Here is an 18,376-nt window from a genome sequence, read left to right as displayed (position 1 = left end):
TGAAGAAGGGAAAGAAAAGTCCCAGAAGTCCTGCAGGCTTCCTTGCTAAATGCAGCTGGCCATAGAGTGCACCTTCATTACTGCGAGGTAAATACATTAAAAATGTTGAGGAGAGACAAATTGAAAAATAGATATTAGGAGGAAAGCACTGGAACCTGCTTTATTATTTCAATTAGTCTTGAAAACATAGAACATTTCTCTCCTGAAAGCTGGTAAAAATATGGAACGCTTCACGAATTTGCGTGTCATCCTTGCGCAGGGGCCATGCTAATCTTCTCTGTATCGTTCCAATTTTAGTATATGTGCCGCCGAAGCGAGCACACTTCATTGATGAACCTACAATGTTTATAAACTCTCTAAATCTACGGTCTCTAGACATAGGGTGGCCTGGCAGAGATGCTCGTATGGCCAGTAAGCATTCAAATCTGAGCCAATGGGCAAAAATGCATGAAGAGTAACAATCCATTATTCTTCACTGCATTTGTGGTCCAAGACTTCACCAATTGGAAGTATGTAGATTATGCCAGGGTTGCAAAGGCTCATGGTTCAGGCTACTGACAAGGAACATTGTGACATCATGCTGCCTGTGGAACAGTGATATTAAAGGTGAGACAGCTGCACAGTAGGTTAGGTGAAGGGCTCTGAGAGGTGAAAGGCAGCATGCTTGGGTCCCTGGACAAGGTGAGCCTATGACAAGGTGTCTGAATTTTCGCCTGTATTGTAATATTAAACACTTTATTGTTGTACCCGCCTGCTGATTAAGGAGTCCTCAAGATCAGCTCCACACAGACGTGGAACTGATGATGTTAATGCAGAATATTTAAGAAACTGAGGCTGATCTAAAACATTTCCTTGGACCTAGGACCATTTCCCCTGACTTTTAGGTCCTTCGTCCTCCTAAAGTCCTTTATATAAGTTAGGAACACCTGACAGAACAGAATTTCAGGAGGTCAGGTGGGTTTACTTGTGTCTTCTGGTTGTGAGCAGTAAACGTGGCTAAAAAGGTTGATGGAATGGTGTTTTAAAACACACACACACACACACACACAACTTCTGGTCCTCTTAAGGACAAAAGTATGGGTAATCCTACATGGGGCCAGTGGCGCAATGGATAACGCGTCTGACTACGGATCAGAAGATTGTAGGTTCGACTCCTATCTGGCTCGAAAGGGTCATAGGTCCCTGTTTTATGGTATTCCTGTGGAATTCTTATTTACCTCAGACTTGTTGTAGGTTCAATATTCTCGAGCAGGACTCATCCAGCAGTCGTTCCATGGTAGGGCTGCAGTAATAGGACCACGGCTAGTTAAAAGTTTCCCATTTGCTGCTGGATTCTATGTGAAGGCCGTCATGTGGTGTGCTGCTTTTGTATTTCAACATGGGTCTCTGAGTCTCTAAACTAGGAAAAAATCTTGTTGAGAAAAGTGTGTGTGAGAGGGTCTGTGGGTGCAGGCAGGTGTGTGCACTTGAGTGCTGACCCATTTACATGTGTGAGAGGGACAAGCAAATTGCCTGTGGGATGTAGGCCTACAACTGGAACCAAGCAGCCAGGCAGAACCACAGGTAAGGAGAGAGGAAGGCAGTTCATTATTAGAGCAGGATCATGAGCATCTTGCCCTGCTCCCTTCTGCCCCGATCGGCCACGATCGGCCAAGACCTCTCTATTAGGGTGGAGCGTGAACATTTCTTGGACCTCAGAAACTGAGGGATGCAGCGCCGATATGTCCTCCAAGGGCCTAGAGGACCTGGTGCCCAATCATGCCTGGTGTTTTTCAGCTTACCCGACCAATCTGGTTGCAAGGCGGATTTTAACAGTACTGCTGAAAAGGGACTCCCAGACAGCCCTGAGGCCATCATTTGCATAGGCCCTCCCCTTCTCTTTCTCTTGCTTCCCACAAAGCAACGCATCGCTGGCAGCAGTATAGATTTGGGGGTTGTGAAGAATAATGACAGGGAGGCTGAAGAAGGGAAAGAAAAGTCCCAGAAGTCCTGCAGGCTTCCTTGCTAAATGCAGCTGGCCATAGAGTGCACCTTCATTACTGCGAGGTAAATACATTAAAAATGTTGAGGAGAGACAAATTGAAAAATAGATATTAGGAGGAAAGCACTGGAACCTGCTTTATTATTTCAATTAGTCTTGAAAACATAGAACATTTCTCTCCTGAAAGCTGGTAAAAATATGGAACGCTTCACGAATTTGCGTGTCATCCTTGCGCAGGGGCCATGCTAATCTTCTCTGTATCGTTCCAATTTTAGTATATGTGCCGCCGAAGCGAGCACACTTCATTGATGAACCTACAATGTTTATAAACTCTCTAAATCTACGGTCTCTAGACATAGGGTGGCCTGGCAGAGATGCTCGTATGGCCAGTAAGCATTCAAATCTGAGCCAATGGGCAAAAATGCATGAAGAGTAACAATCCATTATTCTTCACTGCATTTGTGGTCCAAGACTTCACCAATTGGAAGTATGTAGATTATGCCAGGGTTGCAAAGGCTCATGGTTCAGGCTACTGACAAGGAACATTGTGACATCATGCTGCCTGTGGAACAGTGATATTAAAGGTGAGACAGCTGCACAGTAGGTTAGGTGAAGGGCTCTGAGAGGTGAAAGGCAGCATGCTTGGGTCCCTGGACAAGGTGAGCCTATGACAAGGTGTCTGAATTTTCGCCTGTATTGTAATATTAAACACTTTATTGTTGTACCCGCCTGCTGATTAAGGAGTCCTCAAGATCAGCTCCACACAGACGTGGAACTGATGATGTTAATGCAGAATATTTAAGAAACTGAGGCTGATCTAAAACATTTCCTTGGACCTAGGACCATTTCCCCTGACTTTTAGGTCCTTCGTCCTCCTAAAGTCCTTTGTATAAGTTAGGAACACCTGACAGAACAGAATTTCAGGAGGTCAGGTGGGTTTACTTGTGTCTTCTGGTTGTGAGCAGTAAACGTGGCTAAAAAGGTTGATGGAATGGTGTTTTAAAACACACACACACACACACACACAACTTCTGGTCCTCTTAAGGACAAAAGTATGGGTAATCCTACATGGGGCCAGTGGCGCAATGGATAACGCGTCTGACTACGGATCAGAAGATTGTAGGTTCGACTCCTATCTGGCTCGAAAGGGTCATAGGTCCCTGTTTTATGGTATTCCTGTGGAATTCTTATTTACCTCAGACTTGTTGTAGGTTCAATCTTCTCGAGCAGGACTCATCCAGCAGTCGTTCCATGGTAGGGCTGCAGTAATAGGACCACGGCTAGTTAAAAGTTTCCCATTTGCTGCTGGATTCTATGTGAAGGCCGTCATGTGGTGTGCTGCTTTTGTATTTCAACATGGGTCTCTGAGTCTCTAAACTAGGAAAAAATCTTGTTGAGAAAAGTGTGTGTGAGAGGGTCTGTGGGTGCAGGCAGGTGTGTGCACTTGAGTGCTGACCCATTTACATGTGTGAGAGGGACAAGCAAATTGCCTGTGGGATGTAGGCCTACAACTGGAACCAAGCAGCCAGGCAGAACCACAGGTAAGGAGAGAGGAAGGCAGTTCATTATTAGAGCAGGATCATGAGCATCTTGCCCTGCTCCCTTCTGCCCGATCGGCCACGATCGGCCAAGACCTCTCTATTAGGGTGGAGGGTGAACATTTCTTGGACCTCAGAAACTGAGGGATGCAGCGCCGATATGTCCTCCAAGGGCCTAGAGGACCTGGTGCCCAATCATGCCTGGTGTTTTTCAGCTTACCCGACCAATCTGGTTGCAAGGCGGATTTTAACAGTACTGCTGAAAAGGGACTCCCAGACAGCCCTGAGGCCATCATTTGCATAGGCCCTCCCCTTCTCTTTCTCTTGCTTCCCACAAAGCAACGCATCGCTGGCAGCAGTATAGATTTGGGGGTTGTGAAGAATAATGACAGGGAGGCTGAAGAAGGGAAAGAAAAGTCCCAGAAGTCCTGCAGGCTTCCTTGCTAAATGCAGCTGGCCATAGAGTGCACCTTCATTACTGCGAGGTAAATTCATTAAAAATGTTGAGGAGAGACAAATTGAAAAATAGATATTAGGAGGAAAGCACTGGAACCTGCTTTATTATTTCAATTAGTCTTGAAAACATAGAACATTTCTCTCCTGAAAGCTGGTAAAAATATGGAACGCTTCACGAATTTGCGTGTCATCCTTGCGCAGGGGCCATGCTAATCTTCTCTGTATCGTTCCAATTTTAGTATATGTGCCGCCGAAGCGAGCACACTTCATTGATGAACCTACAATGTTTATAAACTCTCTAAATCTACGGTCTCTAGACATAGGGTGGCCTGGCAGAGATGCTCGTATGGCCAGTAAGCATTCAAATCTGAGCCAATGGGCAAAAATGCATGAAGAGTAACAATCCATTATTCTTCACTGCATTTGTGGTCCAAGACTTCACCAATTGGAAGTATGTAGATTATGCCAGGGTTGCAAAGGCTCATGGTTCAGGCTACTGACAAGGAACATTGTGACATCATGCTGCCTGTGGAACAGTGATATTAAAGGTGAGACAGCTGCACAGTAGGTTAGGTGAAGGGCTCTGAGAGGTGAAAGGCAGCATGCTTGGGTCCCTGGACAAGGTGAGACTATGACAAGGTGTCTGAATTTTCGCCTGTATTGTAATATTAAACACTTTATTGTTGTACCCGCCTGCTGATTAAGGAGTCCTCAAGATCAGCTCCACACAGACGTGGAACTGATGATGTTAATGCAGAATATTTAAGAAACTGAGGCTGATCTAAAACATTTCCTTGGACCTAGGACCATTTCCCCTGACTTTTAGGTCCTTCGTCCTCCTAAAGTCCTTTATATAAGTTAGGAACACCTGACAGAACAGAATTTCAGGAGGTCAGGTGGGTTTACTTGTGTCTTCTGGTTGTGAGCAGTAAACGTGGCTAAAAAGGTTGATGGAATGGTGTTTTAAAACACACACACACACACACACACACACAACTTCTGGTCCTCTTAAGGACAAAAGTATGGGTAATCCTACATGGGGCCAGTGGCGCAATGGATAACGCGTCTGACTACGGATCAGAAGATTGTAGGTTCGACTCCTATCTGGCTCGAAAGGGTCATAGGTCCCTGTTTTATGGTATTCCTGTGGAATTCTTATTTACCTCAGACTTGTTGTAGGTTCAATCTTCTCGAGCAGGACTCATCCAGCAGTCGTTCCATGGTAGGGCTGCAGTAATAGGACCACGGCTAGTTAAAAGTTTCCCATTTGCTGCTGGATTCTATGTGAAGGCCGTCATGTGGTGTGCTGCTTTTGTATTTCAACATGGGTCTCTGAGTCTCTAAACTAGGAAAAAATCTTGTTGAGAAAAGTGTGTGTGAGAGGGTCTGTGGGTGCAGGCAGGTGTGTGCACTTGAGTGCTGACCCATTTACATGTGTGAGAGGGACAAGCAAATTGCCTGTGGGATGTAGGCCTACAACTGGAACCAAGCAGCCAGGCAGAACCACAGGTAAGGAGAGAGGAAGGCAGTTCATTATTAGAGCAGGATCATGAGCATCTTGCCCTGCTCCCTTCTGCCCGATCGGCCACGATCGGCCAAGACCTCTCTATTAGGGTGGAGGGTGAACATTTCTTGGACCTCAGAAACTGAGGGATGCAGCGCCGATATGTCCTCCAAGGGCCTAGAGGACCTGGTGCCCAATCATGCCTGGTGTTTTTCAGCTTACCCGACCAATCTGGTTGCAAGGCGGATTTTAACAGTACTGCTGAAAAGGGACTCCCAGACAGCCCTGAGGCCATCATTTGCATAGGCCCTCCCCTTCTCTTTCTCTTGCTTCCCACAAAGCAACGCATCGCTGGCAGCAGTATAGATTTGGGGGTTGTGAAGAATAATGACAGGGAGGCTGAAGAAGGGAAAGAAAAGTCCCAGAAGTCCTGCAGGCTTCCTTGCTAAATGCAGCTGGCCATAGAGTGCACCTTCATTACTGCGAGGTAAATACATTAAAAATGTTGAGGAGAGACAAATTGAAAAATAGATATTAGGAGGAAAGCACTGGAACCTGCTTTATTATTTCAATTAGTCTTGAAAACATAGAACATTTCTCTCCTGAAAGCTGGTAAAAATATGGAACGCTTCACGAATTTGCGTGTCATCCTTGCGCAGGGGCCATGCTAATCTTCTCTGTATCGTTCCAATTTTAGTATATGTGCCGCCGAAGCGAGCACACTTCATTGATGAACCTACAATGTTTATAAACTCTCTAAATCTACGGTCTCTAGACATAGGGTGGCCTGGCAGAGATGCTCGTATGGCCAGTAAGCATTCAAATCTGAGCCAATGGGCAAAAATGCATGAAGAGTAACAATCCATTATTCTTCACTGCATTTGTGGTCCAAGACTTCACCAATTGGAAGTATGTAGATTATGCCAGGGTTGCAAAGGCTCATGGTTCAGGCTACTGACAAGGAACATTGTGACATCATGCTGCCTGTGGAACAGTGATATTAAAGGTGAGACAGCTGCACAGTAGGTTAGGTGAAGGGCTCTGAGAGGTGAAAGGCAGCATGCTTGGGTCCCTGGACAAGGTAAGCCTATGACAAGGTGTCTGAATTTTCGCCTGTATTGTAATATTAAACACTTTATTGTTGTACCCGCCTGCTGATTAAGGAGTCCTCAAGATCAGCTCCACACAGACGTGGAACTGATGATGTTAATGCAGAATATTTAAGAAACTGAGGCTGATCTAAAACATTTCCTTGGACCTAGGACCATTTCCCCTGACTTTTAGGTCCTTCGTCCTCCTAAAGTCCTTTATATAAGTTAGGAACACCTGACAGAACAGAATTTCAGGAGGTCAGGTGGGTTTACTTGTGTCTTCTGGTTGTGAGCAGTAAACGTGGCTAAAAAGGTTGATGGAATGGTGTTTTAAAACACACACACACACACACACACAACTTCTGGTCCTCTTAAGGACAAAAGTATGGGTAATCCTACATGGGGCCAGTGGCGCAATGGATAACGCGTCTGACTACGGATCAGAAGATTGTAGGTTCGACTCCTATCTGGCTCGAAAGGGTCATAGGTCCCTGTTTTATGGTATTCCTGTGGAATTCTTATTTACCTCAGACTTGTTGTAGGTTCAATATTCTCGAGCAGGACTCATCCAGCAGTCGTTCCATGGTAGGGCTGCAGTAATAGGACCACGGCTAGTTAAAAGTTTCCCATTTGCTGCTGGATTCTATGTGAAGGCCGTCATGTGGTGTGCTGCTTTTGTATTTCAACATGGGTCTCTGAGTCTCTAAACTAGGAAAAAATCTTGTTGAGAAAAGTGTGTGTGAGAGGGTCTGTGGGTGCAGGCAGGTGTGTGCACTTGAGTGCTGACCCATTTACATGTGTGAGAGGGACAAGCAAATTGCCTGTGGGATGTAGGCCTACAACTGGAACCAAGCAGCCAGGCAGAACCACAGGTAAGGAGAGAGGAAGGCAGTTCATTATTAGAGCAGGATCATGAGCATCTTGCCCTGCTCCCTTCTGCCCGATCGGCCACGATCGGCCAAGACCTCTCTATTAGGGTGGAGGGTGAACATTTCTTGGACCTCAGAAACTGAGGGATGCAGCGCCGATATGTCCTCCAAGGGCCTAGAGGACCTGGTGCCCAATCATGCCTGGTGTTTTTCAGCTTACCCGACCAATCTGGTTGCAAGGCGGATTTTAACAGTACTGCTGAAAAGGGACTCCCAGACAGCCCTGAGGCCATCATTTGCATAGGCCCTCCCCTTCTCTTTCTCTTGCTTCCCACAAAGCAACGCATCGCTGGCAGCAGTATAGATTTGGGGGTTGTGAAGAATAATGACAGGGAGGCTGAAGAAGGGAAAGAAAAGTCCCAGAAGTCCTGCAGGCTTCCTTGCTAAATGCAGCTGGCCATAGAGTGCACCTTCATTACTGCGAGGTAAATACATTAAAAATGTTGAGGAGAGACAAATTGAAAAATAGATATTAGGAGGAAAGCACTGGAACCTGCTTTATTATTTCAATTAGTCTTGAAAACATAGAACATTTCTCTCCTGAAAGCTGGTAAAAATATGGAACGCTTCACGAATTTGCGTGTCATCCTTGCGCAGGGGCCATGCTAATCTTCTCTGTATCGTTCCAATTTTAGTATATGTGCCGCCGAAGCGAGCACACTTCATTGATGAACCTACAATGTTTATAAACTCTCTAAATCTACGGTCTCTAGACATAGGGTGGCCTGGCAGAGATGCTCGTATGGCCAGTAAGCATTCAAATCTGAGCCAATGGGCAAAAATGCATGAAGAGTAACAATCCATTATTCTTCACTGCATTTGTGGTCCAAGACTTCACCAATTGGAAGTATGTAGATTATGCCAGGGTTGCAAAGGCTCATGGTTCAGGCTACTGACAAGGAACATTGTGACATCATGCTGCCTGTGGAACAGTGATATTAAAGGTGAGACAGCTGCACAGTAGGTTAGGTGAAGGGCTCTGAGAGGTGAAAGGCAGCATGCTTGGGTCCCTGGACAAGGTAAGCCTATGACAAGGTGTCTGAATTTTCGCCTGTATTGTAATATTAAACACTTTATTGTTGTACCCGCCTGCTGATTAAGGAGTCCTCAAGATCAGCTCCACACAGACGTGGAACTGATGATGTTAATGCAGAATATTTAAGAAACTGAGGCTGATCTAAAACATTTCCTTGGACCTAGGACCATTTCCCCTGACTTTTAGGTCCTTCGTCCTCCTAAAGTCCTTTATATAAGTTAGGAACACCTGACAGAACAGAATTTCAGGAGGTCAGGTGGGTTTACTTGTGTCTTCTGGTTGTGAGCAGTAAACGTGGCTAAAAAGGTTGATGGAATGGTGTTTTAAAACACACACACACACACACACACAACTTCTGGTCCTCTTAAGGACAAAAGTATGGGTAATCCTACATGGGGCCAGTGGCGCAATGGATAACGCGTCTGACTACGGATCAGAAGATTGTAGGTTCGACTCCTATCTGGCTCGAAAGGGTCATAGGTCCCTGTTTTATGGTATTCCTGTGGAATTCTTATTTACCTCAGACTTGTTGTAGGTTCAATATTCTCGAGCAGGACTCATCCAGCAGTCGTTCCATGGTAGGGCTGCAGTAATAGGACCACGGCTAGTTAAAAGTTTCCCATTTGCTGCTGGATTCTATGTGAAGGCCGTCATGTGGTGTGCTGCTTTTGTATTTCAACATGGGTCTCTGAGTCTCTAAACTAGGAAAAAATCTTGTTGAGAAAAGTGTGTGTGAGAGGGTCTGTGGGTGCAGGCAGGTGTGTGCACTTGAGTGCTGACCCATTTACATGTGTGAGAGGGACAAGCAAATTGCCTGTGGGATGTAGGCCTACAACTGGAACCAAGCAGCCAGGCAGAACCACAGGTAAGGAGAGAGGAAGGCAGTTCATTATTAGAGCAGGATCATGAGCATCTTGCCCTGCTCCCTTCTGCCCCGATCGGCCACGATCGGCCAAGACCTCTCTATTAGGGTGGAGCGTGAACATTTCTTGGACCTCAGAAACTGAGGGATGCAGCGCCGATATGTCCTCCAAGGGCCTAGAGGACCTGGTGCCCAATCATGCCTGGTGTTTTTCAGCTTACCCGACCAATCTGGTTGCAAGGCGGATTTTAACAGTACTGCTGAAAAGGGACTCCCAGACAGCCCTGAGGCCATCATTTGCATAGGCCCTCCCCTTCTCTTTCTCTTGCTTCCCACAAAGCAACGCATCGCTGGCAGCAGTATAGATTTGGGGGTTGTGAAGAATAATGACAGGGAGGCTGAAGAAGGGAAAGAAAAGTCCCAGAAGTCCTGCAGGCTTCCTTGCTAAATGCAGCTGGCCATAGAGTGCACCTTCATTACTGCGAGGTAAATACATTAAAAATGTTGAGGAGAGACAAATTGAAAAATAGATATTAGGAGGAAAGCACTGGAACCTGCTTTATTATTTCAATTAGTCTTGAAAACATAGAACATTTCTCTCCTGAAAGCTGGTAAAAATATGGAACGCTTCACGAATTTGCGTGTCATCCTTGCGCAGGGGCCATGCTAATCTTCTCTGTATCGTTCCAATTTTAGTATATGTGCCGCCGAAGCGAGCACACTTCATTGATGAACCTACAATGTTTATAAACTCTCTAAATCTACGGTCTCTAGACATAGGGTGGCCTGGCAGAGATGCTCGTATGGCCAGTAAGCATTCAAATCTGAGCCAATGGGCAAAAATGCATGAAGAGTAACAATCCATTATTCTTCACTGCATTTGTGGTCCAAGACTTCACCAATTGGAAGTATGTAGATTATGCCAGGGTTGCAAAGGCTCATGGTTCAGGCTACTGACAAGGAACATTGTGACATCATGCTGCCTGTGGAACAGTGATATTAAAGGTGAGACAGCTGCACAGTAGGTTAGGTGAAGGGCTCTGAGAGGTGAAAGGCAGCATGCTTGGGTCCCTGGACAAGGTGAGCCTATGACAAGGTGTCTGAATTTTCGCCTGTATTGTAATATTAAACACTTTATTGTTGTACCCGCCTGCTGATTAAGGAGTCCTCAAGATCAGCTCCACACAGACGTGGAACTGATGATGTTAATGCAGAATATTTAAGAAACTGAGGCTGATCTAAAACATTTCCTTGGACCTAGGACCATTTCCCCTGACTTTTAGGTCCTTCGTCCTCCTAAAGTCCTTTGTATAAGTTAGGAACACCTGACAGAACAGAATTTCAGGAGGTCAGGTGGGTTTACTTGTGTCTTCTGGTTGTGAGCAGTAAACGTGGCTAAAAAGGTTGATGGAATGGTGTTTTAAAACACACACACACACACACACACAACTTCTGGTCCTCTTAAGGACAAAAGTATGGGTAATCCTACATGGGGCCAGTGGCGCAATGGATAACGCGTCTGACTACGGATCAGAAGATTGTAGGTTCGACTCCTATCTGGCTCGAAAGGGTCATAGGTCCCTGTTTTATGGTATTCCTGTGGAATTCTTATTTACCTCAGACTTGTTGTAGGTTCAATCTTCTCGAGCAGGACTCATCCAGCAGTCGTTCCATGGTAGGGCTGCAGTAATAGGACCACGGCTAGTTAAAAGTTTCCCATTTGCTGCTGGATTCTATGTGAAGGCCGTCATGTGGTGTGCTGCTTTTGTATTTCAACATGGGTCTCTGAGTCTCTAAACTAGGAAAAAATCTTGTTGAGAAAAGTGTGTGTGAGAGGGTCTGTGGGTGCAGGCAGGTGTGTGCACTTGAGTGCTGACCCATTTACATGTGTGAGAGGGACAAGCAAATTGCCTGTGGGATGTAGGCCTACAACTGGAACCAAGCAGCCAGGCAGAACCACAGGTAAGGAGAGAGGAAGGCAGTTCATTATTAGAGCAGGATCATGAGCATCTTGCCCTGCTCCCTTCTGCCCGATCGGCCATGATCGGCCAAGACCTCTCTATTAGGGTGGAGGGTGAACATTTCTTGGACCTCAGAAACTGAGGGATGCAGCGCCGATATGTCCTCCAAGGGCCTAGAGGACCTGGTGCCCAATCATGCCTGGTGTTTTTCAGCTTACCCGACCAATCTGGTTGCAAGGCGGATTTTAACAGTACTGCTGAAAAGGGACTCCCAGACAGCCCTGAGGCCATCATTTGCATAGGCCCTCCCCTTCTCTTTCTCTTGCTTCCCACAAAGCAACGCATCGCTGGCAGCAGTATAGATTTGGGGGTTGTGAAGAATAATGACAGGGAGGCTGAAGAAGGGAAAGAAAAGTCCCAGAAGTCCTGCAGGCTTCCTTGCTAAATGCAGCTGGCCATAGAGTGCACCTTCATTACTGCGAGGTAAATACATTAAAAATGTTGAGGAGAGACAAATTGAAAAATAGATATTAGGAGGAAAGCACTGGAACCTGCTTTATTATTTCAATTAGTCTTGAAAACATAGAACATTTCTCTCCTGAAAGCTGGTAAAAATATGGAACGCTTCACGAATTTGCGTGTCATCCTTGCGCAGGGGCCATGCTAATCTTCTCTGTATCGTTCCAATTTTAGTATATGTGCCGCCGAAGCGAGCACACTTCATTGATGAACCTACAATGTTTATAAACTCTCTAAATCTACGGTCTCTAGACATAGGGTGGCCTGGCAGAGATGCTCGTATGGCCAGTAAGCATTCAAATCTGAGCCAATGGGCAAAAATGCATGAAGAGTAACAATCCATTATTCTTCACTGCATTTGTGGTCCAAGACTTCACCAATTGGAAGTATGTAGATTATGCCAGGGTTGCAAAGGCTCATGGTTCAGGCTACTGACAAGGAACATTGTGACATCATGCTGCCTGTGGAACAGTGATATTAAAGGTGAGACAGCTGCACAGTAGGTTAGGTGAAGGGCTCTGAGAGGTGAAAGGCAGCATGCTTGGGTCCCTGGACAAGGTGAGCCTATGACAAGGTGTCTGAATTTTCGCCTGTATTGTAATATTAAACACTTTATTGTTGTACCCGCCTGCTGATTAAGGAGTCCTCAAGATCAGCTCCACACAGACGTGGAACTGATGATGTTAATGCAGAATATTTAAGAAACTGAGGCTGATCTAAAACATTTCCTTGGACCTAGGACCATTTCCCCTGACTTTTAGGTCCTTCGTCCTCCTAAAGTCCTTTATATAAGTTAGGAACACCTGACAGAACAGAATTTCAGGAGGTCAGGTGGGTTTACTTGTGTCTTCTGGTTGTGAGCAGTAAACGTGGCTAAAAAGGTTGATGGAATGGTGTTTTAAAACACACACACACACACACACACAACTTCTGGTCCTCTTAAGGACAAAAGTATGGGTAATCCTACATGGGGCCAGTGGCGCAATGGATAACGCGTCTGACTACGGATCAGAAGATTGTAGGTTCGACTCCTATCTGGCTCGAAAGGGTCATAGGTCCCTGTTTTATGGTATTCCTGTGGAATTCTTATTTACCTCAGACTTGTTGTAGGTTCAATCTTCTCGAGCAGGACTCATCCAGCAGTCGTTCCATGGTAGGGCTGCAGTAATAGGACCACGGCTAGTTAAAAGTTTCCCATTTGCTGCTGGATTCTATGTGAAGGCCGTCATGTGGTGTGCTGCTTTTGTATTTCAACATGGGTCTCTGAGTCTCTAAACTAGGAAAAAATCTTGTTGAGAAAAGTGTGTGTGAGAGGGTCTGTTGGTGCAGGCAGGTGTGTGCACTTGAGTGCTGACCCATTTACATGTGTGAGAGGGACAAGCAAATTGCCTGTGGGATGTAGGCCTACAACTGGAACCAAGCAGCCAGGCAGAACCACAGGTAAGGAGAGAGGAAGGCAGTTCATTATTAGAGCAGGATCATGAGCATCTTGCCCTGCTCCCTTCTGCCCGATCGGCCACGATCGGCCAAGACCTCTCTATTAGGGTGGAGGGTGAACATTTCTTGGACCTCAGAAACTGAGGGATGCAGCGCCGATATGTCCTCCAAGGGCCTAGAGGACCTGGTGCCCAATCATGCCTGGTGTTTTTCAGCTTACCCGACCAATCTGGTTGCAAGGCGGATTTTAACAGTACTGCTGAAAAGGGACTCCCAGACAGCCCTGAGGCCATCATTTGCATAGGCCCTCCCCTTCTCTTTCTCTTGCTTCCCACAAAGCAACGCATCGCTGGCAGCAGTATAGATTTGGGGGTTGTGAAGAATAATGACAGGGAGGCTGAAGAAGGGAAAGAAAAGTCCCAGAAGTCCTGCAGGCTTCCTTGCTAAATGCAGCTGGCCATAGAGTGCACCTTCATTACTGCGAGGTAAATACATTAAAAATGTTGAGGAGAGACAAATTGAAAAATAGATATTAGGAGGAAAGCACTGGAACCTGCTTTATTATTTCAATTAGTCTTGAAAACATAGAACATTTCTCTCCTGAAAGCTGGTAAAAATATGGAACGCTTCACGAATTTGCGTGTCATCCTTGCGCAGGGGCCATGCTAATCTTCTCTGTATCGTTCCAATTTTAGTATATGTGCCGCCGAAGCGAGCACACTTCATTGATGAACCTACAATGTTTATAAACTCTCTAAATCTACGGTCTCTAGACATAGGGTGGCCTGGCAGAGATGCTCGTATGGCCAGTAAGCATTCAAATCTGAGCCAATGGGCAAAAATGCATGAAGAGTAACAATCCATTATTCTTCACTGCATTTGTGGTCCAAGACTTCACCAATTGGAAGTATGTAGATTATGCCAGGGTTGCAAAGGCTCATGGTTCAGGCTACTGACAAGGAACATTGTGACATCATGCTGCCTGTGGAACAGTGATATTAAAGGTGAGACAGCTGCACAGTAGGTTAGGTGAAGGGCTCTGAGAGGTGAAAGGCAGCATGCTTGGGTCCCTGGACAAGGTAAGCCTATGACAAGGTGTCTGAATTTTCGCCTGTATTGTAATATTAAACACTTTATTGTTGTACCCGCCTGCTGATTAAGGAGTCCTCAAGATCAGCTCCACACAGACGTGGAACTGATGATGTTAATGCAGAATATTTAAGAAACTGAGGCTGATCTAAAACATTTCCTTGGACCTAGGACCATTTCCCCTGACTTTTAGGTCCTTCGTCCTCCTAAAGTCCTTTATATAAGTTAGGAACACCTGACAGAACAGAATTTCAGGAGGTCAGGTGGGTTTACTTGTGTCTTCTGGTTGTGAGCAGTAAACGTGGCTAAAAAGGTTGATGGAATGGTGTTTTAAAACACACACACACACACACAACTTCTGGTCCTCTTAAGGACAAAAGTATGGGTAATCCTACATGGGGCCAGTGGCGCAATGGATAACACGTCTGACTACGGATCAGAAGATTGTAGGTTCGACTCCTATCTGGCTCGAAAGGGTCATAGGTCCCTGTTTTATGGTATTCCTGTGGAATTCTTATTTACCTCAGACTTGTTGTAGGTTCAATATTCTCGAGCAGGACTCATCCAGCAGTCGTTCCATGGTAGGGCTGCAGTAATAGGACCACGGCTAGTTAAAAGTTTCCCATTTGCTGCTGGATTCTATGTGAAGGCCGTCATGTGGTGTGCTGCTTTTGTATTTCAACATGGGTCTCTGAGTCTCTAAACTAGGAAAAAATCTTGTTGAGAAAAGTGTGTGTGAGAGGGTCTGTGGGTGCAGGCAGGTGTGTGCACTTGAGTGCTGACCCATTTACATGTGTGAGAGGGACAAGCAAATTGCCTGTGGGATGTAGGCCTACAACTGGAACCAAGCAGCCAGGCAGAACCACAGGTAAGGAGAGAGGAAGGCAGTTCATTATTAGAGCAGGATCATGAGCATCTTGCCCTGCTCCCTTCTGCCCCGATCGGCCACGATCGGCCAAGACCTCTCTATTAGGGTGGAGCGTGAACATTTCTTGGACCTCAGAAACTGAGGGATGCAGCGCCGATATGTCCTCCAAGGGCCTAGAGGACCTGGTGCCCAATCATGCCTGGTGTTTTTCAGCTTACCCGACCAATCTGGTTGCAAGGCGGATTTTAACAGTACTGCTGAAAAGGGACTCCCAGACAGCCCTGAGGCCATCATTTGCATAGGCCCTCCCCTTCTCTTTCTCTTGCTTCCCACAAAGCAACGCATCGCTGGCAGCAGTATAGATTTGGGGGTTGTGAAGAATAATGACAGGGAGGCTGAAGAAGGGAAAGAAAAGTCCCAGAAGTCCTGCAGGCTTCCTTGCTAAATGCAGCTGGCCATAGAGTGCACCTTCATTACTGCGAGGTAAATACATTAAAAATGTTGAGGAGAGACAAATTGAAAAATAGATATTAGGAGGAAAGCACTGGAACCTGCTTTATTATTTCAATTAGTCTTGAAAACATAGAACATTTCTCTCCTGAAAGCTGGTAAAAATATGGAACGCTTCACGAATTTGCGTGTCATCCTTGCGCAGGGGCCATGCTAATCTTCTCTGTATCGTTCCAATTTTAGTATATGTGCCGCCGAAGCGAGCACACTTCATTGATGAACCTACAATGTTTATAAACTCTCTAAATCTACGGTCTCTAGACATAGGGTGGCCTGGCAGAGATGCTCGTATGGCCAGTAAGCATTCAAATCTGAGCCAATGGGCAAAAATGCATGAAGAGTAACAATCCATTATTCTTCACTGCATTTGTGGTCCAAGACTTCACCAATTGGAAGTATGTAGATTATGCCAGGGTTGCAAAGGCTCATGGTTCAGGCTACTGACAAGGAACATTGTGACATCATGCTGCCTGTGGAACAGTGATATTAAAGGTGAGACAGCTGCACAGTAGGTTAGGTGAAGGGCTCTGAGAGGTGAAAGGCAGCATGCTTGGGTCCCTGGACAAGGTGAGCCTATGACAAGGTGTCTGAATTTTCGCCTGTATTGTAATATTAAACACTTTATTGTTGTACCCGCCTGCTGATTAAGGAGTCCTCAAGATCAGCTCCACACAGACGTGGAACTGATGATGTTAATGCAGAATATTTAAGAAACTGAGGCTGATCTAAAACATTTCCTTGGACCTAGGACCATTTCCCCTGACTTTTAGGTCCTTCGTCCTCCTAAAGTCCTTTGTATAAGTTAGGAACACCTGACAGAACAGAATTTCAGGAGGTCAGGTGGGTTTACTTGTGTCTTCTGGTTGTGAGCAGTAAACGTGGCTAAAAAGGTTGATGGAATGGTGTTTTAAAACACACACACACACACACACACAACTTCTGGTCCTCTTAAGGACAAAAGTATGGGTAATCCTACATGGGGCCAGTGGCGCAATGGATAACGCGTCTGACTACGGATCAGAAGATTGTAGGTTCGACTCCTATCTGGCTCGAAAGGGTCATAGGTCCCTGTTTTATGGTATTCCTGTGGAATTCTTATTTACCTCAGACTTGTTGTAGGTTCAATCTTCTCGAGCAGGACTCATCCAGCAGTCGTTCCATGGTAGGGCTGCAGTAATAGGACCACGGCTAGTTAAAAGTTTCCCATTTGCTGCTGGATTCTATGTGAAGGCCGTCATGTGGTGTGCTGCTTTTGTATTTCAACATGGGTCTCTGAGTCTCTAAACTAGGAAAAAATCTTGTTGAGAAAAGTGTGTGTGAGAGGGTCTGTGGGTGCAGGCAGGTGTGTGCACTTGAGTGCTGACCCATTTACATGTGTGAGAGGGACAAGCAAATTGCCTGTGGGATGTAGGCCTACAACTGGAACCAAGCAGCCAGGCAGAACCACAGGTAAGGAGAGAGGAAGGCAGTTCATTATTAGAGCAGGATCATGAGCATCTTGCCCTGCTCCCTTCTGCCCGATCGGCCACGATCGGCCAAGACCTCTCTATTAGGGTGGAGGGTGAACATTTCTTGGACCTCAGAAACTGAGGGATGCAGCGCCGATATGTCCTCCAAGGGCCTAGAGGACCTGGTGCCCAATCATGCCTGGTGTTTTTCAGCTTACCCGACCAATCTGGTTGCAAGGCGGATTTTAACAGTACTGCTGAAAAGGGACTCCCAGACAGCCCTGAGGCCATCATTTGCATAGGCCCTCCCCTTCTCTTTCTCTTGCTTCCCACAAAGCAACGCATCGCTGGCAGCAGTATAGATTTGGGGGTTGTGAAGAATAATGACAGGGAGGCTGAAGAAGGGAAAGAAAAGTCCCAGAAGTCCTGCAGGCTTCCTTGCTAAATGCAGCTGGCCATAGAGTGCACCTTCATTACTGCGAGGTAAATACATTAAAAATGTTGAGGAGAGACAAATTGAAAAATAGATATTAGGAGGAAAGCACTGGAACCTGCTTTATTATTTCAATTAGTCTTGAAAACATAGAACATTTCTCTCCTGAAAGCTGGTAAAAATATGGAACGCTTCACGAATTTGCGTGTCATCCTTGCGCAGGGGCCATGCTAATCTTCTCTGTATCGTTCCAATTTTAGTATATGTGCCGCCGAAGCGAGCACACTTCATTGATGAACCTACAATGTTTATAAACTCTCTAAATCTACGGTCTCTAGACATAGGGTGGCCTGGCAGAGATGCTCGTATGGCCAGTAAGCATTCAAATCTGAGCCAATGGGCAAAAATGCATGAAGAGTAACAATCCATTATTCTTCACTGCATTTGTGGTCCAAGACTTCACCAATTGGAAGTATGTAGATTATGCCAGGGTTGCAAAGGCTCATGGTTCAGGCTACTGACAAGGAACATTGTGACATCATGCTGCCTGTGGAACAGTGATATTAAAGGTGAGACAGCTGCACAGTAGGTTAGGTGAAGGGCTCTGAGAGGTGAAAGGCAGCATGCTTGGGTCCCTGGACAAGGTGAGCCTATGACAAGGTGTCTGAATTTTCGCCTGTATTGTAATATTAAACACTTTATTGTTGTACCCGC

The 18,376-nt window shown here is 45.9% G+C and overlaps 18 non-coding genes across 18 annotated transcripts; 8 read left to right on the top strand and 10 right to left on the bottom strand.

Moving 5' to 3' along the window:
• Window positions 1-214: 214 nt before the first annotated feature.
• Window positions 215-321, bottom strand: LOC146819479 (U6 spliceosomal RNA). The gene has a single exon (XR_014964112.1). It is a non-coding gene; the product is annotated as a U6 spliceosomal RNA (small nuclear RNA).
• Window positions 322-1,093: 772 nt separating this feature from the next.
• Window positions 1,094-1,166, top strand: TRNAR-ACG (transfer RNA arginine (anticodon ACG)). The gene has a single exon. It is a non-coding gene; the product is annotated as a tRNA-Arg (tRNA).
• A 1,007-nt stretch (window positions 1,167-2,173) lies between these two features.
• On the bottom strand, window positions 2,174-2,280 carry LOC146819477 (U6 spliceosomal RNA). Its single transcript, XR_014964111.1, has one exon. It is a non-coding gene; the product is annotated as a U6 spliceosomal RNA (small nuclear RNA).
• A 772-nt stretch (window positions 2,281-3,052) lies between these two features.
• TRNAR-ACG (transfer RNA arginine (anticodon ACG)) lies at window positions 3,053-3,125 on the top strand. Its single transcript has one exon. It is a non-coding gene; the product is annotated as a tRNA-Arg (tRNA).
• A 1,006-nt stretch (window positions 3,126-4,131) lies between these two features.
• Window positions 4,132-4,238, bottom strand: LOC146819475 (U6 spliceosomal RNA). Its single transcript, XR_014964110.1, has one exon. It is a non-coding gene; the product is annotated as a U6 spliceosomal RNA (small nuclear RNA).
• Window positions 4,239-5,014: 776 nt separating this feature from the next.
• TRNAR-ACG (transfer RNA arginine (anticodon ACG)) lies at window positions 5,015-5,087 on the top strand. Its single transcript has one exon. It is a non-coding gene; the product is annotated as a tRNA-Arg (tRNA).
• Window positions 5,088-6,093: 1,006 nt separating this feature from the next.
• LOC146819473 (U6 spliceosomal RNA) lies at window positions 6,094-6,200 on the bottom strand. Its single transcript, XR_014964109.1, has one exon. It is a non-coding gene; the product is annotated as a U6 spliceosomal RNA (small nuclear RNA).
• A 772-nt stretch (window positions 6,201-6,972) lies between these two features.
• On the top strand, window positions 6,973-7,045 carry TRNAR-ACG (transfer RNA arginine (anticodon ACG)). The gene has a single exon. It is a non-coding gene; the product is annotated as a tRNA-Arg (tRNA).
• A 1,006-nt stretch (window positions 7,046-8,051) lies between these two features.
• On the bottom strand, window positions 8,052-8,158 carry LOC146819471 (U6 spliceosomal RNA). Its single transcript, XR_014964108.1, has one exon. It is a non-coding gene; the product is annotated as a U6 spliceosomal RNA (small nuclear RNA).
• Window positions 8,159-8,930: 772 nt separating this feature from the next.
• TRNAR-ACG (transfer RNA arginine (anticodon ACG)) lies at window positions 8,931-9,003 on the top strand. The gene has a single exon. It is a non-coding gene; the product is annotated as a tRNA-Arg (tRNA).
• Window positions 9,004-10,010: 1,007 nt separating this feature from the next.
• Window positions 10,011-10,117, bottom strand: LOC146819469 (U6 spliceosomal RNA). Its single transcript, XR_014964106.1, has one exon. It is a non-coding gene; the product is annotated as a U6 spliceosomal RNA (small nuclear RNA).
• A 772-nt stretch (window positions 10,118-10,889) lies between these two features.
• On the top strand, window positions 10,890-10,962 carry TRNAR-ACG (transfer RNA arginine (anticodon ACG)). Its single transcript has one exon. It is a non-coding gene; the product is annotated as a tRNA-Arg (tRNA).
• A 1,006-nt stretch (window positions 10,963-11,968) lies between these two features.
• Window positions 11,969-12,075, bottom strand: LOC146819467 (U6 spliceosomal RNA). The gene has a single exon (XR_014964105.1). It is a non-coding gene; the product is annotated as a U6 spliceosomal RNA (small nuclear RNA).
• A 772-nt stretch (window positions 12,076-12,847) lies between these two features.
• TRNAR-ACG (transfer RNA arginine (anticodon ACG)) lies at window positions 12,848-12,920 on the top strand. The gene has a single exon. It is a non-coding gene; the product is annotated as a tRNA-Arg (tRNA).
• Window positions 12,921-13,926: 1,006 nt separating this feature from the next.
• On the bottom strand, window positions 13,927-14,033 carry LOC146819465 (U6 spliceosomal RNA). The gene has a single exon (XR_014964104.1). It is a non-coding gene; the product is annotated as a U6 spliceosomal RNA (small nuclear RNA).
• A 1,848-nt stretch (window positions 14,034-15,881) lies between these two features.
• Window positions 15,882-15,988, bottom strand: LOC146819464 (U6 spliceosomal RNA). The gene has a single exon (XR_014964103.1). It is a non-coding gene; the product is annotated as a U6 spliceosomal RNA (small nuclear RNA).
• A 772-nt stretch (window positions 15,989-16,760) lies between these two features.
• Window positions 16,761-16,833, top strand: TRNAR-ACG (transfer RNA arginine (anticodon ACG)). Its single transcript has one exon. It is a non-coding gene; the product is annotated as a tRNA-Arg (tRNA).
• Window positions 16,834-17,839: 1,006 nt separating this feature from the next.
• Window positions 17,840-17,946, bottom strand: LOC146819462 (U6 spliceosomal RNA). The gene has a single exon (XR_014964102.1). It is a non-coding gene; the product is annotated as a U6 spliceosomal RNA (small nuclear RNA).
• Window positions 17,947-18,376: the final 430 nt, after the last annotated feature.

The sequence above is a fragment of the Triturus cristatus genome, chromosome 6 (genome assembly GCF_964204655.1).
Source record: "Triturus cristatus chromosome 6, aTriCri1.1, whole genome shotgun sequence".
In the NCBI taxonomy this organism is placed as follows: domain Eukaryota; kingdom Metazoa; phylum Chordata; class Amphibia; order Caudata; family Salamandridae; genus Triturus; species Triturus cristatus.
This window is presented reverse-complemented; position numbering and strand designations above follow the sequence as displayed.